Source organism: Rattus rattus, chromosome X, assembly GCF_011064425.1.
Source record: "Rattus rattus isolate New Zealand chromosome X, Rrattus_CSIRO_v1, whole genome shotgun sequence".
In the NCBI taxonomy this organism is placed as follows: Eukaryota; Metazoa; Chordata; class Mammalia; order Rodentia; family Muridae; genus Rattus; species Rattus rattus.
This window is the reverse complement of record NC_046172.1, coordinates 79626514-79648038: the sequence shown is the minus strand read 5'-3', so window position 1 is coordinate 79648038 and position 21525 is coordinate 79626514. Positions and strand designations below refer to the sequence as shown.

Sequence of the window (21525 nt, the reverse complement as noted above, 5' to 3'; positions counted from 1 at the left end):
CACCATTCCTAATTTCAAGTTGTGCTGCAGAACAATAGTAATAAAAACTGTGTGGAATTGGCAAAAAACCAGACAAGTTAGCCAATGGAATTGAATCAAAGACCCCAAAATAAATCCACATACCTATGGACACTTGATTATTTTTAGGATATGCACAGTGGGGAGGCTCTTCTTTCAGTGGAATATGAGTTGCCACCCAGAGACAATGTCAACAAACCAGCAGTCTAGTTTCCAAGTTCATTTAACACAACAGTGGCTGGCTGCTGCCCTTTGTCATAGATTTCATCCTTTTGGCTAGTGGGGGCCTGATGGATTTGGGGAGAGACACATTGGGGGAAGAGGTTCCCTTGGGGACAGCATCTTCTTTCAGAAAAGGAGCTCTCTTGGCAGGCTGCTCTGATAACTGCTGCTTTACTTTCTGTATCTTTTTGGTTTTCCCAAGGGATTGATCACAGTCTTTCCCCTTTGGAGGACCACTCTGCTTTGTGAAAGCAGCTTACTTGGAGTGCTTCCATTTGTGTCCCCATTGCTTTAGCTTCCCAGCCATCTTTTATTTCTTGAACACACCAGCTTTTCTAACCAGCAGACTAACTGCTCTCCAGGAGCCTGGCAGACACTTGGTCTGTTGAGACAGAAGGTAAAAGGGACAAGTCTGGCTCTTTGGAGATGCTGTTCATCCTTTGGAAGGACTTCTTGGAATGTTGCTGGGTCACCAACTGCTGCTTTGCCTTTTGCAGCTCTGCTAGCTTTCTTAGCAGGCTGACTACTCTTCTCAGACTTTGGTGGGACATGAGCCTTCAGGTCAGGTTCTGTAGGGGTAGCTCTGCTGAGTTTGCTGTATGGGACTGGGGAATGGAACTGGAAATGGAAATTTTCTTCAATTTATCAATAAAGAAACCATCCATATTAGGAGTGTGAGGATAGAAGCATGGGTGGAACAGAGTGGAGTAAAAGCGTCTTTCTCAAAAGCAGGTAAAACCGTCCTGGCCAATGTCCAGGATGATAGGAACCACCAACAGGTTCCTGTTTCACAAGGCATAGTCTACCATATAGTCATTCTCTTCCCCCATAATGAAACAGGTTCAGTAGACCAGGTAGCCTCTGGTCTTGGAGGTAACATTGACTGAGTCAATAGCACTGAACAATTCCTTCTGAAGGTCGGCACAGTACAGGATGTCCTGCTTATCCTTGTTCATTTTCACAGCACAGTCTTTGGAACTGACTCCTGTGCTACTACAAGGAGCATCTGGTAGCACTTGATCAAAGCCCCCACCACCTTGGAGAACTGGGACTCATGATAATGGCTGATAATGGTGTTGGTGACTACCAGCCGATGCAAGATTCCTATGACAATTTTGAGTGACTCGGTATTGGCATCATTGACAAGGATCATACCTGTGTTCTTTATCAGCTGAGCTATGTTGCTGATCTTCCTTCCAGGAGCACAACACATGTCTAGGAACTTCTCATGCTCCAAAGGTGCAGGGACCATGACAGGTAACAATTCCAAGCTCTCTGCAGCATATACTGCCCAGTCAGTTACTCGGGAGTGGAGCCAATAGGCATTGAAAAATCATATACCACAAGTTCAGACTTGGACAATTTTCCCAATTGATCCAGATTAACCCCACAATTGATCCATGCCTGAGTAAGGTCTCTGTGATGATTTTTAAGGTGTTGATGAGAAGGGTGACTTGTTGGGACACATTAGCTTTTAAGAACTGTATCAAATAAGAGGAACAGCTCCATTAGCTTGCTGAGCAGAAACTTTCCATAAGAATAGTTAAGTGCTTAGATCCTTCTGAAGCCAATTCAGATACTCAGAAGAATGTGACCAGTCTTCTTCTAACTGAGCCCAAAATTCTGAAGCACCCATTCTATATCCTGGATCCTCTTGTGAACTTATTGCAGATCTGGAGCCTTTGAATCCTGTTCCATCTCCTTCTGCAGTGGGCAGCATAAAAGTTTTTTATCTTCCACACTAATGTGCAAACTCCCCTCTGCTTTGTCATCCCTTCTGGGTGGGATTCAAGGGAAACATTATCATCTTCATCCTCATCAGTGTTCTCTTCACTTCACTGGTCCCCAGTGGTGACCTCTTGGCCTTCTGCTTCAGAGCAGTTCTTTAGATGGACAACAACTTTTACTCCTTATCCTCTGCATGAGAGTCAGCTCCATAGTCATCCATGATATCCTCACCACTGTCCTCAGAACCATGAAGGTCCCCCTGGTTTGCCACACCATCTTTCTCAGAGTCTTCCTCCTCATCCCCTTTATTTTTTTTTTTAAATTGGTACTGAGTGCTTCTTATCTCAAGCCTGGGCTACTCCTTTGGATAACTCTCCAGGCAATGTTTTAATCCCAGGAGACTTATTTAGCTTAGAGAGGGCAATAGAACTCAACCTCCTCTTGGCTACCCTCTTCCAAGCATGACTTAGAGCCTCTAGAAAATCTCATCACCAGCTACAAGTAAATATAAGACCAGTTTGTTGTTTGTACCCTTCTGTTTTGGGGACTTTCAGTCAGGCCCATACTTCTTCATAGGATCCTACTTGTGCCTAATGATACTGAAGGCTTGATTTGCCTAGAGCTAGCTTGGGCAGACAAAATGCCTCGAGCCAAGGCACATTCAATGTTCACTTGGAAAGTCACTTGACTTTCAATAAAGAAGCCAGTGGAAAAATAAAAAGCCATACCATGGTAAAAAGAAAACTTCTACAAATGTTGCCAGTCTAACTGGATGTTTGCATGCAGAAGATGCAATTAAATCCATATTGACCACTCTCCACAAAACTCAAATCTGTGTGGATCAAAGACCTCAACCTACAACCAGATATTCTGAACATGATAGAAAAGGAACTAGGGAATAGTCTTGAGGGTATTATACAGAGACAACTTCCTGAATAGAACACTAAAATCAACAATTGATAAATGCAAACTCATGAAACTGAAAAGACTTTGTAATGTAAAGGACAAAGTCAATGGATCAAAATGACAGCCCACAGAATGGGAAGAGATCTTCAGTACCCCTATATCCTATAAAGGGCTGATATCCAAATTTTAAAGAACTCAGAAACTTAAAGAACAACAACACAAATAACCCAATTTAAAAGTGCTGTACAGAGGTAAATAGAGAATTTTCTACAGAAGAATCTCTATTGTCCTAGAAGCACTAAAAGAAATACTCAGCACACTTAGTCATCAGGGAAATGCAATTCAAAAGATTCTGACATTTTACCTTATAACCATCACAATGGCTAAGATTTAAACTCAAGTGACAGCACGTGATGGCAAGAATGTGGAGCAAGAACACTCCTACATTGCCAGTGGGAGTACTATTCATGCAAACAGTCACCAACCATAACTGTCATTTGAGAGGCTTTACCCAACAACTAATAGAAACAAATGCAGAGAACCACAGCAAAGCATTAGGCAGAACATTCAAATTCCATGGAACAGCTGGAGGAAGGATTGAAGATGCCATAGAGGAAAAGGCAGCCACAAGAGAAAAGAAAAAAGAAACTAACCTGGGCCTATATAAGCCCATAAAGACTGAACCACCAGAGAGCATGAATGACATTGACCTCGGCCCTTGACACATATCTAATCATTGTGCAACTCAGTCTTTATGTGGGACCCCTAACAGGAGGAGCAGGAGGTGTGTCTGACTCTGTTGTCTGCCTTTAGATCCTTTACCCCTAGCTGGACTGCCTTGCCTAGTCACAATATAAGATTCACTAGTCTTATTGCAACTTGATATGCCAAGACTGGTTGACATCCATGGGAAGCCTCCCCTTACATGAGGAGAAAGAAAGAAGTAGATGAGAGGATATTGGGGGGAGAAAGGAGGACTGGGCAGAGAGGAGGAAGGAGAGGCTTCAGTCTGGATGTAAATACATTAATTGGTAAAAAAGTAAAAAAGAAAGAAAGAAAGAAAATGTAGTGAACTACCTTCAAAATTCCATTAACAAACTTCTATATGTCTAATGACGTAATTGAATTATACTCAGCAATGTTAGTATTATTTAAGGTCCTAATTTCAATGCCAGTTTATAGCAAGATTGACAGTAGACACTCTCAATGTTGCAACAAGAAAAGTTACTTAAACAAAAAAAATGGATGGTGTTTAGAGTCAGAATTAATTTCATAAGATAAAACAACTCTAAAACCCAGAGCATTAGTAAAATATAGGGGATCATAACTGAGCTCAAGTCCTCTATAGAAGATGCTGTTAAAGCCATCAACTTGTAAAGTCAAATGACTGCTAATATTCAGAGCTTTCTGGCAGGACAGCACTAAGAAACCACAAGGTTTTTTCAGTGATTTCACTCCAGGAAATCTGGCATATTCTTTTAGGAAGTTCAAAGAATATTTTCTTTTATTTTTTTTTTTACATTTTTGAAAAGTGAAGATTAATGGAACAACTTTGAATTAAATACAGTGTTCCTCAGAAAGAAAACTTACTCTCTAGACAAAAACCTTTACTTAAACGTTACCTCCCATTGAAAAAAGAAGCAGGACAATTTGTCATCTACTTCTAGACTTTTGTCAACAATTTTTAAAGTTATAATACAACTCTATGGGTCTAGTTATGGCATTTTATCCATACATGCTATTATATTTTGCATTTTTCTATTACCATTACCATTCCCTTTCCCCATAGTCCTTGTATCTCCATCAAGCCTCATCTTGTTCAATGTCATATGCAATCCATTGCATTCTTCACTATCTTAATTTTTCCATCCTTTGATCATTATTTTTAAAAAGGAAGACGACACTAAAACACACATCCACACACCTCATGATTTATATATATAATTTATATACTATATATTTGTATAATTACATATCTAATATATATTTATATAGTATATATTAGGTATATAAGTATATGCAGTCTTGGGTTGGGGATTTAGCTCAGTGGTAGAGCGCTTGCCTAGGAAGCACAAGGCCCTGGGTTCAGTCCCCAGCTCCAGAAAAAAAAAAGTATATGCAGTCTTTATTATACATTATATTCATACATATATATATACATATATATATATATATATTCTTCATATGATAGTAACATGATAGTTGTCCTTCTGAGTCTGATGTAATTTGTCTAAAAATGATCATTTACTCTACCCATTTTCCTGAAAATGTCATACTTTCATTTTCCTTTATAACTGTATAGAAATAACATGATGTGAAGATTCCTTATCTTTTTCAGTTGTTAAGTCTTAGATTTTAACGGGTGAACCATGTCCTTAACATACCTAATATTTTTTATCCATTCAACTGCTGAGTAGATAAATTGGTTCCAATTCTTGGCTGTTTTGCACAAATAACCAATACATTAAATGTATGTGTATCTCTATTGTATATTAACATATAATCCTTTAAATATTATAGGTATATCATAAAGAATTCCTGTCTTGAGGCTTTTGAGGAACTGTTGTACTGATTTGCATTCTGGCTATACCAGGTGCACATTTCTATGAACAATAATGTTTTCTCTTGTACCACATCCTCACCAATATTTAATCTCATTTGCTTCCTTCATGGTGCTAGCCACACTGACTGGATATATATTGATTATCAGTGTTGTTTTTAATTCATATGCACTGGTCATTATATAATTTGAAATATTTTTTCAAATGTTTATTGTCTAACTTGTTTTTTTTTCTTTTGAGAACTTTTTGGTTCATTAACATGTTTATTCATTGAATGATTTGCAGGTATGAGGCTTAGCTTTTGATGATATTTATAAATCAACGCTATTAATTTTCCATCTGACATAACAGTTAAATGATATGTTCTCCATTTTTTAGGGTATATCTTTATAATGGGAGTTGTTTTCTTTGTTGTGCAGAAGGTTCTTAAAATTATATAGTTCCACCTGTAATAAAAACACAGATTGTTCAATGGAATCAAGTGGAAAACCCAGAAATAAAACCACACATTTATGAACCAATGAGTTTTGATAAAGAAGCTGAAACAATATAATGTGTTGGGGAAAAACATCTTTAACAAATGGTGCTGGTATAACTAAATATTTGCATGTATAAAGAATGGAAACAGAGAACCAACAAAGAATCCCAGCTGAGGAGATCAAACTGGAGAAACACCAAAGAAATGCTCAACATCCTTAGTCATCAGGGAAATTAAAATGAAAACAACCCTGGGATTCCACCTCACACCTGTCAGAATGGCTAAGATCAAAAACTCAGGTGACAAGAGATACTGGCAAGGATGTGGAGAAAGAGGAACACTGCTCCATTGTTGATGGGATTGCAAAATGGTACAACCACTGTGGAAATCAGTCTGGTGGTTCCTCAGAAAATTGGACATTGTATTACCTGAGGACCCAGCTATACTACTCCTTGGCATATACTCAAATGATCTTCCAACATACAACAAAGACACCTGCCCCACTATGTTCATAGCAGCCTTAATTATAATAGCCAGAAGTTGGAAAGAACCCAGATGCCCATCAACAAAGGAATGGTACAGAAAATGTGGTACATCTACACAATGGAGTACTACTCAGATATCAAAAACAATGCCTTCAAGATTTTCATATGCAAATGGTTAAACTAGAAAATATCCTGAGTGAGGAAACCCAATCACAGAAAAACACATGGTATGCACTCACTGATAAGTGGATATTAGCCCAAAAGCTTGAGTTACCCAAGATATAATCCACAGAGCACATGAAGCTCAAGAAAGATGACCAAAGTACAGATGCTACAATCTTTCTTAAAAGGGGGAACAAAAATATTCATAGGAGGGTATATAGAGGCAAAGTTTGGAACAGAGAAGAGCCATTCAGAGACTGTCCCATATGTGGCATATATATATTCCCCAAAACTAGGTAAGATTGATGAAGCTAAGAAGTGCATGCTGATAGGAACCGGATATAGATCTCTCCTGAGAGACACAGCCAGAACATGTCAAATACAGAGGCAAATGCTAGCAGCAAACCACTGAACTGAGAACAGGATCCCCTTTGGGGGAATTAGAGGAAGGATTAAAAGAGCTAAAGGAGCTTGCTATCCTATAAGAACAATAATCCTTACCAACCAGAACTTCCAGGGAATAAACCATTACCCAAAGAGTATACATGGACTGACTCAGGGCTCCAACTGCATATGTAGCAGAGGATGGCCTTGTTGAGGCACCAGTAAAAGGGAAGTCCTTGGTCCTGCCAAGGTTCGACTCCCAGTGTAGGAGAATGTCAGGGGGCTCGAGGGGGGGTGGATGGGGAGAGGAACACCCTTATAAAAGAAGGGGAGGTGGATGGGATAGGGGGCTTATGTCCAGGAAACTGGAAAAGGGAATAACATTTGAAATGTAAATAAAAATATCCAATTAAAAATAATAAAATTACTTAAAAGCAAAAAAAAAAAAAAAAAAAAAAAGAATGCAAACAGAACCATGTTCATTACTTTACACAAAACTCAAGTCCAAGTGGATCAAGGACCTAAACATAAAACTGGCTATACTAAATCTCATAGAAGAAATGTTGGATAAACCCTTGAACTCATTGTTATAGGAGACAACTTCCCAAAGAGAACACCAGTGGCTCAGGCTCTAAGATTAACAATTGGTAAATGATACTTCATAAAACTGAAAACCTTCTGTAAGACAAAGGATACTGTCAATAGGACAAAATGGCAGCCTACAGATTGGTAAAAGATCTTTACCAACCCTTCATCTGGTAGAGCACTAATATCCAAAATGTATAAAGAACTCAAGAATGTAGGCTCTCAAAACCCAAATAATCTTATTAGAAAATGGGGCACAGAGGTAAACAGAGAATTCTTAATAAAGAAATCTCAAATGCCCAAGAAGCATTGAAAAAATATTCAAAGATTTTAGTCATCAGGGAAATGCAAATAAAAATGACACTGAAATCCAGCTCACCCCAGTCAGATTGGCTAAGATCAAAAACTGAAGGAACATCACTTGTTGGCAAGGATGTGGAGAAAGAAGAACACTCCTTCCTCCATTGCTGGTGGAATTGCACACTTGTACAGTCACTCTGGAAACCAATCTGGTAGTTTGTCAGAAAATTGGAAATTGTTCCACCTGAATACTCAGCTATGCCACTTCTGTACATATATCCAAAGATTCTCCACCATACCACAAGGTCAAATACTCAACCATGTTTGCAGTATCTTTATTCATAATAGCCAGAAACTGGAAACAACAAAGATGTCCCTCAACTGATGAAGAGAAAAACGAAATGTGGTTCATTCATACAATGTAATACTACTCAGTCATTAAAAACAAAGACATCATGAATTTCGCAGGCAAATGGATGGCAGTAGAAAATATCATCCTGAGTAAGGTAACCCAGACCCAGAAGGACATGCAAATATGTACCCACTTATAAGTAGATATTAGCTCTAAAGTATAAGATAACTATGTTACAATCCACAGGCCCCAAGAAGCTAAAAAAAAAAAAAAAAACCTACAGGCTCTGGTTAGGATAAGTGAATCTCCCTTAGAAGATGGGATAAAATTGTCATACAAGACAGATGGAGGGAGGGAACTGGGTGGAAAAGGGCATGAGGAGAATGGGGGGCATGTAGAATCAGTTGTGGAAACTGACATGAGAGACAACCAGAATACCTGGAGAATGAATGGAGCTCAGTGGCCAGCAGCGGTAGGGCAGGTAGGGGTCAACTCTAGGACATGCCAGAGACCTCTGATGGGAGAGCTTCACAGGAACCTATGGGATGTTTAGCTGAGACTTCTAAAAGTGGGAGTATGAAACCTGAAGTTGCCACATCCTGGAACAATGCAAGTCCCTCACCCATTAGAGGGATAAGGACAACAACCCACTCATAAAACATTCTATCCAAAATGTGTCCTGTCTACAAGTAATACAAGGACAAAGACACAGTAGAGAGTGAGAGAATGGCCAAGCAATGATGGGCCCAAGTTAAGACCCATCCCATGGGCAAGCGTTAATCCCTGACACTATTATGTTTGCAGACAGAAGTCTAGCTAGGCTGTCCCCCGAGAAGCTCCACCCAGCAGCTGACTCAGACAGATGCATACACACATAACCAAACTGTCTATGGAGCTCCAGGACTCTTATGAAAACGTTGATGGATGGATCAGGGAAGCTGGAGGGAATGAAAACCCTACAGGAAAACCAAGAGTCAACTAACATGGTTGCCTGGGGGCTCTCAGAGACTGAACCACCAAGCAAAGTGCATACATGGACTGGACATAGAATCCTCTGAAGATAAGTAGCAGATGTGCAGATTGGTCTTGAAGGGGTTCCCCAAAAAGCTGAAATTAGGGTCCATCCTAAATATGTTGCTGACGACTATGTATGCTGTAACTATACTGTTATGTCTGGTCTTAGTGGTACAGGATATGCATGGGCCTGCAGAGACTTGCTGCACAAGGGTAGTGGTGGAAACCACTGGGTTGGAAGAGGCTACACCCTCTCAGAGAAGGGGAAGAAGAAGGGGAAGGGACTGTGTAAGACAGGGATGTAGAGGAAGGGTCAGTGATCAAAATTTAAGTGAATAGATTAATTATTTAATTAATATGAAGAAAAGTAAATTCCTTGCCTCTGCTTGAATCTGAAAAAAAAAGTTTATTTTCCTCTGGTACTTTCAAGTAGTAGCCCTAACTTCCCTATATTGGATCCATTTTTTTCCAATATAAACTTTTCTCAACTTTCTCAAAATTTAGGAGACTTTAGCTGAGTGGGTTTACTTTAAGTTAGCAAATCTCTCCCGCTAATCTACATGTTTTCTTTCCATGTGCCATACAGATTTTAAAACATTATTTCTTGAGATCCATTTTTTTATTTTTTATTAACTTGAGTATTTCTTATTTACATTTCGAATGTTATTCCCTTTCCCGGTTTCCTGACAAACATCCCCCTAATCCCTCCCCCTCCCCTTCTTTATGGGTGTTCCCCTCCCCACCCTCCCCCCATTGCCGCCCTCCCCCCAACAATCACGTTCACTGGGGGTTCAGTCTTAGCAGGACCAAGGGCTTCCCCTTCCACTGGTGATCTTACTAGGCTATTCATTGCTACCTATGAGGTCAGAGTCCAGGGTCAGTCCATGTATAGTCTTTAGGTAGTGGCTTAGTCCCTGGAAGTTCTGGTTGCTTGGCATTGTTGTTCATAAGGGGTCTCAAGCCCCTTCAAGCTCTTCCAGTTCTTTCTCTGATTCCTTCAACGGGGGTCCTATTCTCAGTTCAGTGGTTTGCTGCTGGCATTCGCCTCTGTATTTGCTGTATTCTGGCTGTGTCTCTCAGGAGCGATCTACATCCGGCTCCTGTTGGCCTGCACTTCTTTGCTGCATCCATCTTGTCTAATTGGGTGGCTGTATATGTATGGGCCACATGTGGGGCAGGCTCTGAATGGGTGTTCCTTCTGTGTCTGTTTTAATCTTTGCCTCTCTGTTTCCTGCCAAGGGTATTCTTGTTCCCCTTTTAAAGGAGTGAAACATTCACATTTTGATCATCCGTCTTGAGTTTCATGTGTTCTAGGCATCTAGGGTAATTCAAGCATTTGGGCTAATAGCCACTTATCAAGGAGTGCATACCATGTGTGTTTTTCTGTGATTGGGTTACCTCACTCAGGATGATATTTTCCACTTCCAACCATTTGCCTATGAATTTCATAAAGGCATTGTTTTTGATAGCTGAATAATATTCCATTGTGTAGATGTACCACATTTTCTGTATCCATTCCTCTGTTGAAGGGCATCTGGGTTCTTTCCAGCTTCTGGCTATTATAAATAAGGCTGCGATGACCATAGTGGAGCACGTGTCTTTGTTATATGTTGGGGCATCTTTTGGGTGTATGCCCAAGAGAGGTATAGCTGGATATTCAGGTAGTTCAATGCCCAATTTTCTGAGGAACCTCCAGACTGATTTCCAGAATGATTTTACCAGTCTGCAATCCCACCAACAATGGAGGAGTGTTCCTCTTTCTCCTCATCCTCGCCAGCATTTGTTGTCACCTGAGTTTTTGATCTTAGCCATTGTGACAGGTGTGAGGTGAAATCTCAGGTTTGTTTTGATTTGCATTTCCCTTATGACTAAGGATGTTGAACATCTGAAACCTATTTTTAATAGGGTTATTTGACTCCCCACAGTCTAATTTGTGAGTTCTTGTATATTTTGGATATAAGCACTCTATCAGTTGTAGGATTGGTAAAGATCTTTTCCCAATCAGTTGGTTGCCGTTTTGTCCTAACCACGGTGTCCTTTGCTTTACAGAAGCTTTGTAGGTTTATGAGATCCCATTTGTTGATTCTTGATCTTAGAGCATAAGCCATTGGTGTTTTGTTCAGGAAAATTTCTCCAGTGCCCATGGGTTCAAGATTCTTCCCCACTTTTTCTTCTATTAGTTTGGGTGTATCTGGTTTAATATGGAGGTCCTTGATCCTCTTGGACTTAACTTTGTAAAGGGTCATAACAATGGATCGATCTGCCTTCTTCTACATGCTGACGTCCAGTTGAACCAGCATCATTTGTTGAAAATGCTTATCTTTTTTTCCACTGGATGGTTTTGGCTCTTTTGTCAAAAATCAAGTGACCATAGTTGTGCGGGTTCATTTCTGGGTTGTCAATTCTATTCCACTGGTCTGTCAGCCTGTCTCTGTACCAATACTATGCAGTTTTTATCACTATTGCTCTGTAATACTGCTTGAGTTCAGGGATAGTGATTCTGCCAGAAGTCCTTTTATTGTTGAGGATAGTTTTAGCTATCTTGTGTTTTGTGTTATTCCAGATGAATTTGCAAATTGTTCTGTCTAACTCTCTGAAGAATTGGATTGGTATTTTGATGGGGATTGCATTGAATCTGTAGATCGCTTTTGGTAAAATGGCCATTTTTACTATATTAATCCTGCCAATCCATGAGCATTGGAGATCTTTCCATCTTCTGAGGTCTTCTTCAATTTCTTTCTTCAGAGGCTTGAAGTTCTTATCATACAGATCTTTCACTTGCTTGCTTAAAGTCACAACGAGGTATTTTATATTATTTGGGACTATTATGGAGGGTGTCATTTCCCTAATTTCTTTCTCAGCTTGTTTCTCTTTTGTGAAGAAGAAGGCTACTGATTTATTTGAGTTAATTTTATACCCAGCCACTTTGCTGAAGATGTTTATCAGGTTTAGTAGTTCTCTGGTGGAACTTTTGGGGTCACTTAAATGTACTATCATATCATCTGCAAATAGTGATATTTTGACTTCTTCTTTTCCAATCTGTATCCCCTTGATCTCCTTTTGTTGTCTGATTGCTCTGGCTAGAACTTCAAGAACTATATTGAATAAGTAGGGAGAGAGTGGGCAGCCTTGTTTAGTCCCTGATTTTAGTGGGATTGCTTCAAGTTTCTCACCATTTAGTTTAATGTTAGCAACTGGTTTGCTGTATATGGCTTTTACTATGTTTAGGTATGGGCCTTGAATTCCTATTCTTTCCAGGACTTTTATCATGAAGGGGTGTTGAATTTTGTCAAATGCTTTCTCAGCATCTAACGAAATGATCATGTGGTTTTGTTCTTTCAGTTTGTTTATATAATGGATCACATTGATTTTTTTTCCGTATATTAAACCATCCCTGCATGCCTGTGATGAAGCCTACTTGATCATGGTGGATGATTGTTTTGATGTGCTCTTGGATTCGGTTTGCCAGAATTTTATTGAGTATTTTTGTGTCAATATTCATAAGGGAAATTGGTGTGAAGTTCTTTTTCTTTGTTCGGTCTTTGTGTGATTTAGTTATAAGAGTAATTGTGGCTTCATAGAAGGAATTCAGTAGCACTCTGTCTGTTTCAGTTTTGTGGAATAATTTGGACTTTATTGGTATGAGGTCTTCTATGAAGATCTGATAGAATTCTGCACTGATCCCATATGGACCTGGGCTCTTTTTGTTTGGGAGACTTTTAATGACTGCTTCTATTTCATTAGGAGTTATGGGGTTGTATAAATGTTTATTTGTTCCTGATTTAACTTTGGTACCTGGTATCTGTCTAGGAAATTGTCCATTTCCTGCAGATTTTGCAGTTTTGTTGAATATAGGCTTTTTTAGTAGGAGCTGATGATTTTTTGAATTTCCTCTGATTCTGTTATGTCTCCCTTTTCATTTCTGATTTTGTTAATTTGAAGCAGCTATTAAAATTCAAAACTCAAATGCAAAATACTCAATAAAATTCTCTCAAACCAAATCAAAAACACATCAAAATGATCATTCATCATGATCAAGTAGGCTTCTTCCCAGGATTGCAGGGATGGTTCAATATAGAGAAATCCATCAATGTAATCCACTATGTAAACAAACTCAAAGGAAAAAAACACGTGATCATCTCATTGGATGCTGAGAAAGCCTTTGACAAAATTCAACACCCCTTCATGTTAAAAGTACTGGAAAGATCAGGAATTCAAGGTCTATGGATAAACATAGTAAAAGGAATGTACAGCAACCCAGTAGCCAACATCAAACTAAATGGAAAGAAACTTGAAACAATCCCACTAATATCAGGGACTAAACAAGGCTGCCTACTCTCTCTGTACCTATTCAACATAGTACTTAGGGTCCTAGCCAGAGCAATCAAACAACAAAAAGAGGTCAAAGGGATTTAATTTGGAAAAGAAGAAGTCAAAATATCACTATTTGCAGATGATATGATAGTATACTTAAGTGACCCCAAAAGTTCCACCAGACAACTCCTAAGCCAGATAAACAACTTCAGCAAAGTAGCTGAGTATAAGACTGAAACAAATCAGTAGCCTTCCACTACTCAAAGAATAAACAGGCTGAAAAAGAAATTAGGGAAATGACACCCTTCACACCAGTCACAAATAAAAAAAAATAACTTGGTGTGACTCTAAGCAAGCAAGTGAAAGATCTGTATGATAAGAACTTCAAGTTTCTAAAAAAAAGAAATTTAAGATGATCTCAGAAGATGGTAAGACCTCCCATGCTCATGGATTGGCAGGATTAATATGGCAAAAATGGCCATTTTGCCAAAAGCAATCTACAGATTCTATGCAATCCACATCAAAATTCCAACTCAATTCTTCAGAGATAGAAAGATCAATTTGCAAATCCATTTGAAATAACAAAAAACCCAGGATAGTGAAAATATACTATACTGAACAATTAAAAAACTTCTGGGGGAATCACATCCCTGACCTCAGAGCACTAGTGATAAAAACTGCATGGTATTGGTACAGAGAGATCAATGGGATAGAATTGAGGACCCAGAAATGAACCCACACACCTATGGTCACTTGATTTTTGACAAAGGAGCTAAAACCATCCAGTAGAAAAAGACAGCATTTTCAACAAAAGGTGCTGGTTCAACAGGCAGCAAGCATGTAGAAGAATGCACACTGATCCATTCTTATCTCCTTGTGCAAAGCTCAAGTCCAAATGCATCACGGACCTCTACATCAAATCAGATTCACTGAAACTAACAAGAAAATGTGGGGAAGAGCCTCAAACACATGAGCACTAAGGAAAATTTCCTGAGCAAAACACCCATGGCTTATGCTCTAATATCAAGAATCAACAAATGTGACCTCATAAGACTGCAAAGCTTATGTAAGGTAAAGGACACTGTGGTTAGGACAAAACAGCAGTCAAGAGATTGGGAAAAAAATCTTTACCAATCCTATATCTGATAGAGGGCTTATATCCAATATATGCAAAAAACTCGAGAAGTTAGACTTCAGAGAGCCAATAACCCTATTCAAAAATAGGGTACAGAACTAAACAAAGAATTCTCAGCTGAGGAATATCGAATGGCCAAAAAGTACCTAACGAAATGTTCAACATTCTTAATCATCAGGGAAATGCAAATCAAACAACACTGAGATTCCACCTTACACCAGTCAGAATGGCTAAGAACAAAAACTCAGGTGACAACAGATGCTGGCGAGGATGTGGAGAAAGAGGAACACTCCTCCATTGTTGGTGGGATTGCAGACTGGTACAACCATTCTGGAAATCAGTCTGGAGGTTCCTCAGAAAACTGGACATTGTGCTACCTGAGGACCCAGCTATACCTCTCTTGGGCATGTACCCAAATGATGCTCTGATGTACAACAAAGACACATGTTCCACTATGTTCATAGCAGCCTTATTTATAATAGCCAGAAGCTGGAAAGAACCGAGATGCCCTTCAACAGAGGAATGGATACAGAAAATGTGGAACATCTACACAATGGAGTACTACTCAGCCATCAAAAACAATGACTTCATGAAATTATAGGCAAATGGATGGAACTAGAAAATATCATCCTGAGTGAGGTAACCCAATCACAAAAACACACACACACACACACACACACACACACACACAACACACACAAACACACAAACACACACACGGTATGAACTCACTGATAAGTGTATATTATCCCAAAAGTTCAAATTAACCTAGATACCAGATACAATCCACAGACTACATGAAGCTCAAGAAGGAAAACCAAAGAGTGGATGCTTCAGTCCTCCCTAAAAGGAGGAACAAAAATATTCATAGGAGGGGAAATGGAGACAAAGTTTAGAGCAGAGACTGAAAGAATGGCCATTCAGAGCCTGCTCCACCAGGGGACCCAGCCCATATATATGTAACCATTAAAACTAAACAATATTGATGAGGCTAATAAGTGCATGCTGACAGAAGACTGATATAGCTGTCTCCTGAGAGGCTCAGTCAGAGTCTGACAAGTACAGAGGTGAATACTAGCAGCAAACCATTTGATTGAGAATGGAGTCCCCGTTGGAGGAATTAGAGAAAGGATTGAAGGAGGTGATGTGGTTTCCAAATCCATAAGAACAATACCAACCAACCAGAGCTCCCATGGACTAAACCACTACCCAAACCCATTGCTCCAGCTGCATATGTAGCAGAGGATGTTCTTGTTGGGCACCTATGGGAGGAGAAGCCCTTGGTTCTGCCAATGCTGAACTCCTGACTGTAGGGGAATGTCAGGGTGGCAAGGTGGGAAGGGGGACTTTTTTGGGGGGGTTAAACTCCCTTATAGAAGGAGTGGAGAGGGGTGGGATAGGGGGCTTATGGACAGGAAACCAGGAAAAGAAATAACATTTGAAATGTAAATTTAAATAAATATCCAATAAAAAAGAGCAAGTAGATGGCAAAAACTGAGTCAGAAAAGAGCAGGGTTCTACAAAATAGAAACATACCAAGAGAAACTTGGTATTACCATATGAAGATCTGAACACAGTCATACTTAATCCCTCTGTCGTCTTTGGTTTAATCTACGCAGAAAGGGATCAAAAGAAAACAGGAACACACAGAGGCAAGCCTGGCACCACCACCCATACAAGGCAATACACATATACGGGAGGGGCAACATTCCTATAGTGAGTTATTGCTTATATGCAGGCTCAGACCCATAACCATGTAAGAAGTTGCACATAGGCAGTTATAATTCTTATCCACACACAATGCACCAAATATATAAGCATGATACCCTCTATTTCAGAGTGTTGATAGCCTTCATCCTATGTAGGTCTTGCACAGGCATTACCGTGACTGATTTCATAAGTGCAATAGTTGTCATGCCCAGAAGACACTTTTACTGAACTCCTCCTGGACCTCTAACTCTTATGATCTCTAGCCTTCTTCCATAACAGTTGCTGAGCCTTGTGGGTAGGAAGTGTTATATACTGTTCTTGGTAGGGTTAAGCACGTCACAGGCACTTGTTCTTCCTACTTTGACCAATTGCCTCTATAGTAAATGCCAACCACTATATAAAGTTTCTCTGATGAGAGATGAGAGCTGCACTAATCTAAGGGTATAGTAATAGATGTACATTTGATTCAGTGTCTCTTTTTCAAAAATCGTAGTAGTGGGTTTGCCCTAAGGCTATGACCTCCTCAGCCATGTGTTCTTAGGCAGGTTTATCGTAATAGGCATTGGTTTCCTGTTGTCCCATAGGTCTCAAGTCTAATTCAAAAGCTGTTGGTTCAGAGCTTCCAGGGACTAAGCCACTACCCAAAAAGTATATATGGACTGACCCTGGGCTCCAACCTCATAGTAGCAATGAATAGCCTAGTAGAGCACCAGTGGAAGGGGGGAAGCCCTTGGCCCTGACAAGCAGAACCCCAGGAATGTGGGATTGTTGGGAGGGGCAGTAATGGGGGAGGATGGGAGGGAAGCCCATATAAAGGGGGGGCGAGGGGTTGGGGGATGTTGGCCAGGAAACCAGGAAGGAGAATAACAATCGAAATGTAAATAAGAAATACGCAAGTTAATAAAGATAAAAAAAATAATTTGACTAGAAAAAAAATCTGTTGGTTATTCATCCTCATTGATATTAATCCTACTATTGCACCAATGGCATATCTTGCCTTGTTAATACTTATTGCAGATCACAGATTTACAGAGAGCTGAGAGTGTTGCTGATTTCTCTCCCTTAACACTCTGCAAAGCATCTTCCAGTGCTATGCTGCTAGCCAGCAGGGAGGAAACTCTTGGGTTAGTACCTACTTTATCTCTTGAGATTCTAATATAATGGCATCATTTTCCTATTCCTCTTTTCTTACTCCAAATCCTCCTACATAGCCTTTCCTGTTTCCTTTTTACCTTAATTATTTGTACCTTAATTATTATTTTTCATAAATACATAAGTATTTATGTAACCGATAAATATTGGCAGCCAATAACCAATTGGAATGCTCTAACCTCATCTTGTAGATTAGGTTCTTAAGAGGCATTGTGATATCTCCAGCATTGTTCTTTCTGTTTAGGATTAATTTTGCTATTTGAACTTATTTTTCTTCTATAATCAAGTTTAGCACTGTTTTTCCATTTTTTTTTTGAAGACTCAAATTGGGTTGCATTTTATCTGTATCTTAATTTTGGCAATATATCCTCCTTGACAATATTGATGTTGTTAATTCATGACTATTGGGGCCTTTTCCATGTTTTTAATTTCCTAATTCAGTGTCTTGACATTTTCATTTTGGGGGTCTTTTGATTGTTGAAGTCTATTGTCAGGAGGTATTTGAGTCCCTCCATTTTTTTGTTCTTTGTATTATCTTTTAAGAAGATATTATAAATAATATGGCTTTCATTAACACCTGTCTGTAAGTTTATTGTTGGAATATAGAACTCCTACAGTGCTATTGACATATTTATTTTACATCTTGCTAACTTTCTGAAAGTGATATAGAATCTAGTTTTTTCTATATTCCATAGTTTTTTGCTAGAATCCTTAGTGCCTTTAATTTTATTTTTTAAATTTTATTTAATCTTTTTTTACAGTCCAGATTTTATCACCATCCCGGTCCACCCTGACAGCTCCACATCCCATACCTCCTCACCCCATCTCCACAACGATTTCCCTCCAGCCCCCCACTCCACCAGACCTCCTCACTCCCTGGGGCCCTCCAGTCTCTTGAGAGTTAGGTGCATCTTCTCTGAGTCCAAACCCAGGAGTTCTCTGCTATATATTTGTCGGGAGCCTCATATCAGCTGGTGTATGCTTCCTGGTTGGCAAAAATATTGCTACTGCACCCTTCTCAGGTCAGGCAGCCAGAAGCCTCATTGGCCAGACTGGTTAACAGTTTGTTAACTAGATAGAAAGAAAGGAAAAAAATAATTAAAATGTGTTATATAGGTTAATATGCACAGGCATGTATACATTCATACTCCCATACTCTGGCCAGGCCTGACTGTCTCAATCAACTCCACAAGTATTCAGGCATGCTTAATATACATACACATATACCTACACACATATGCATAGAAACACACACACACATACTCCCATACTCTGGCCAGGCCTGACTGTCTCAATCAACTCCACAAGTATTCAGGCATGCTTAATATACATACACATATACCTACACACATATGCATAGAAACACACACACACACACACACACACACACACACACACACACACATGCGTGGTTAAATGAGGCAAAGACCCCCCTCCCCCACAAGCCAAACCATCCAATCAGCAACTTTATTTTCTTTTGACTTTTTATATCTTTTGAGACAAAAAGTTTTTTAGAAAATTGCCACAGACATTAAATATTACATAGATTGGAAATTACAGAAGGATGCTGATACTAAGTTCAAAGCAATGCTTATTTCTAAATGTTCATTATAAGTTCAAAGCAACGGTATTTACATGGCATTGCCTTATCATAGTACACACTTGTGACTTGATCCTTGGACCTAAATATTTCTTCTTGAACACAAATTTGTCCCAATCTATTTCTCTTTTTAGTTTGATTATAAAAGCTCATTGTGTTTCTTATTATGCATCCTTTACTTAGTGCATGAAGAGTGGGCACATTCTATTCTAGATTCTAACATTGTTACATCTTCCTAGAAAAGCAACTAAGAGCATCTCTTAAAACTTTCTAAAATTATTTGAATCAAATCAGAAATTCTATTAAGATCATTAATTGAACTAAAGAGGATTAATTCATACAAGTTTTTCTTTGGGTTGATCTGCAGGAGGTATGCTGAATGATAAAACAAACTTCAATTAGATATTTCAGCCTTAGAACAAGGTTCTGATATAATAAAGATATGAAAATTTATACAGACATTTAAAAGTAATTGTTGTCAGTAATACAAAACTCAAATTAAAATATTAATATGGAAATAATATAAAATCTACAGAGTAAGTAGAAAAATTTAAAAACTTGTAAATTTCATTGGAGTTCACAGGAATCAAAGTACAATAACAATAACAAAGAATACATTTGAAGACAGCTAAGGAAAGGGTTGTTTAGTTTGATGGTATTTCAATAAAAACTTCTGAAACTGAAATACAATGTAAAAAAAGATGAAATTATCAGAATATTTAAGATTTGAGTTATTGTGTGTGAATGCAGTGTATGTGTTTGTGAAGTATACATACGTGTTTATGTGTGTAAGCACACTGAACCTAGGCTAGCATTAAGTATCCTCCTAACTTTGATCCTACTGACACAAGCACTGTGATACTAGTAAGCATATGGCCATACCCAGCTTTTTACATGTGTCTTGGGGATTGGAACTAAAGATCTCATACTGTACAACAAATATTTTTACTTTCTGACTCGGGGTTCCTAAACTCCAAAATGTATGACCTCTCTGTGACAATTTCAAAATTAATAATATATATTTAATCACTAGAGGATGACAAAGACAAGAAAGAGGGAAAAGTTGTAATATTTAAAGAAATAGTACCCAAGAAGTTCTCTAAATATTATGAGATATTCAGAAGTATATTCTAGCTGAAAATAAAATCATTAAATAAATATATATCTATTAATTGTTTAATTAATATATATTGAAATAGAAATGTTTATGTTTCATGGTGTTATTAAAGCAGTGATGAATAAAAACATGGAAGAAGGGAGATAAGGTAAAATCTGTAGTAAGTGTCTGCACTATAAGTAAATACATACAATGTGATTTAGAAAGTAGAACGATAAAATGCCTTAATAAACAAGGGTCTCTATAGTATTGTTTGTTCTTTTATTGAAAACATACCCTTTAAATGTGACATATCCAGATTATGGTTTCCCTTCCCTTTACTTCTCCTAGTTCCTCTTCCTTTCCCTTCTCATCTGGATCACACCTTTTCTGCCTCTCACTATTTATTTTAAGGGAAAATAAATAAACCTAAACATTGCAGAGCAAGACAAAATAAACAAATAGAAGGTAAAGAACCCAAGAAAACGTACAAGAAACATATAAATACAGAGATCCACTCATTTGTACACTCAATACCTCATAAAAACCCAAACATGAAGTCATAATACATACTCAAGGGTAAAAGTAGAGAAAAACAAGAAAATATTTAAAAATTAAAAAGATTTTACTTTAAATGCTATGAAATGTTAATGATGAACTGTAGAGCAACAATTCCAAAAGTTTCCAAACAGTGAACTTGCATTAATTGACCAATGATATATATTGAATTATCTAACTAGATTTCATACAAATATTAAAAGAGAATGATCATAAGGGATGAGAAGATACATGATTTGTTAGTTTGCCTACTTTGTAAGTGTAAAAACATACGTTTCAATTCTAGCACCTTTATAAATATTGCATGAGTGTGCTTGTAACTCAGATGCTGTGGACATACTAAGACAGGAGGTCACTTGTGTTAGGTGGCTGGCAGCCTTGGTGTCTGGTTCAATGAGATACTCTGTCTATATTTAAAAAAATTAGGGTAGAAAATGGAAAAGCATGACTATATATATATATATATATATATATATATAGTGTTTTAAAAATAACAAGCATTAAAGAATTTAGAGTAAACCTGTCAAATAGGTAAATAATAACTTATCAAAATTCCTGTAACTAGTACAGCTTCACATAATTGTTGCATGCAGCTTTTGCACATATTTGCAGTATATTAAAAAGACAAAGATATTGCTGATTCCAGAGGAAACACTGGAGGCCATCTTGAACCCTGGTGCAATTTGGGCTCTCCGGAAGAGGCGCCAGGATCTTCCCGGTCGCTGCCACCGCTGAGAGCCCGTGGGCAGAACCTCATGAGCGAAC

At 38.5% G+C, this 21525-nt stretch overlaps 1 pseudogene; it reads right to left on the bottom strand.

Moving 5' to 3' along the window:
• Positions 1 to 241: 241 nt before the first annotated feature.
• Positions 242 to 4688, bottom strand: LOC116888013 (annotated as a pseudogene).
• Positions 4689 to 21525: the final 16837 nt, after the last annotated feature.